Consider the following 2345-nt stretch of genomic DNA (forward strand, 5'->3'; position numbering starts at 1 on the left):
GTAAATTTATTATGGCCAATAGCATTGCAGTATTCTATCTGCTTGTCACGCCCCCTAATGCTGATTTTTCTTTCTCTGAGCGCTAATAAAGACTGAAAGATTCTACACTCACTAAGAGACTGGTGTGTCTTGGGTTTGTGCTCTTGTCCCGGGACCGGGCAGCCATGAAAGAGTTAATTTGAAAGTCATCTTTACAATGGGCTGGGGGGGGTTAATAAAAATCTCTGACAAACTTGTAAGATTATGTTAATGGAGGGGCGTTACCAGAGCACCTCCATGCTGCTGCTACACTATCACCCCCCCTCCTCACAGAGCACTTCCCTCTCCTTCTGCCTTATGTAATCTCACTGCAGCAGAGGAATGGAGAGTAGGGAAGTGCTCCTACACAGTGTAAGCTACAGCATGGAAGGGCTGTTGTGTTTCCCATGTGCCATATGACTATACTGATGATTCTTAGGATATCAGCATTATGGGGGCTAATTCTCTTCCTTCTGTTCCGGCAGGTATGAACCACTATAGTCTTTCCAAGTCCCGTTATGAGGTTCTGCAGGAGCTGAGATGTGCAATATGAGATTCTGCAGCAGCTGATGTTTGTATTATGAGGTTCTGCAGCAGCTGAGGTGGGAAATATGAGTTTCTTGATAAGTTGTGATTTGATGGGTGCTATAGAAATATAGATTTATTATGTATTCAGTATCGATTTTTGGGCATTACTGTTACCCGGAAATTACCCCTAAAGGGGTTGACCGAGTGATAAAAAAAATCTAGGAGCTGGACTAGGGAGGGCCGCAGTCTTTCAGAGCTGTTTCCCGATATGTTTACAGATTCACGGAAGTTTCACTCCGACTACTTCCAGACGGGCGAGCCACTCCCATCCATCACCATGTCCCAGAGTCTGATACAGAGGACTGTGGTGTCAGACACCTGCAACACAGGACTCGGTGAGTACACATTTATTTAAAAAAAAACTCCCCAGCCGGGCTCCTAGGTTTTTTAACAGTATATAATATACTGTACATTAAAAAAAAGCCTTTTTTCCCACATTTTCAACTTTAACCCCCCCCCCCAAAAAAAAAAAAAACACTTGTTTTTTTGTGTCACAATCAAAAAGTGTTTGAGATAGAACACAAAGAAATAAAATTGTAGACCTCTACGGCCGTAAATTGGCTATAAATGCCCAGTCATTAACCCCTTTCTGACCATGCCTTAAAAGACTTCAATGACCCAGAATTTTTAGCGAATTTTTACACTTATTGGTCCAAGGGCTATTTTTTTGTGCTATATCTTAAAAATGTTTTGCTATTTTTTTTTGGTGACACATAGGGATAGTTAAAAATTATAAACAATGTTAAAGGAAGGTAGAAACGTTATTGAGGGCGCGTTCACACGTTGCGTTTTGACCTGCGTTTTTATTGCGTTTGAAACGCATATACAACAGCTGAGGAGGGTTGATTTGCTTAATTACTTCAATGTTAACATTTCCGTTTACAAAACGCATTAATGCATTTTGTTAACACATGTGTTAACATTGCGTTTACAAACGTAAACGGTAATGTAATTAGGCAAATCACCTCTCATCAGCTGTTGTATATGCGTTTCAAACGCAATGAAAACGCGACCAAAACGCAACGAGTGAACGCGCCCTGAACCACTCCTGCTTTCACCCTAGGGTCTCCTGCTGTGTCTAATAGCTGGAGACCTGGTCCTCCTACCATCAATAGTGTGGAAGCAGGAGAAACTATAGTGATGTTGAAAGACATCTTTCATCAGTGGGCAGACGGGATCAAGTTAAGGCCTTTTCCAGTCTCGTCATTAAGGGGTTTAATGTGTTGTTGTTTAAATCTTAAGTTTACTATTTCATGACACCTGGTGGGAAGCAGGCTGTGCTATTGGCTGGAAACCCTAGGTTATTCCAGGGACAGACTCCAATATTTAATATTTACGGGTTCTTCCCTGGTTCTCAGGTCTTTGCACATGAGTCTTTGGTCTGATACAGATGGATGTTATAGCTGTTATATATCAGAACCAAGAAGGCTACAAAAGATTGACCATCCTGTAGACTGTCACTGCAGGGCTTAGCACCATGGGCCTTCCCAATAACATTAGTTGTGGACTGCTACCAGCTGGGAATGCTCCAGGAGGAACCTAGAATACTGTGCGCCCCCCTTCTCCTTCTTGCTACGCCCCTGCCAGCATTTGTAGAGTGTCCTCTAATAGGATAGAGCTGCTGTGACAACAAGCTAGGCCTTAACCACCCAGCCAATCATCTGCTAGACTATAATGGTCGCCATGTGATGATGCCACAAATGGCGTTTTGAACCCGTTTTTGGACCGTTTTTAAGCAG

The sequence above is a fragment of the Engystomops pustulosus genome, chromosome 4 (genome assembly GCF_040894005.1).
Source record: "Engystomops pustulosus chromosome 4, aEngPut4.maternal, whole genome shotgun sequence".
Lineage (NCBI taxonomy): Eukaryota > Metazoa > Chordata > Amphibia > Anura > Leptodactylidae > Engystomops > Engystomops pustulosus.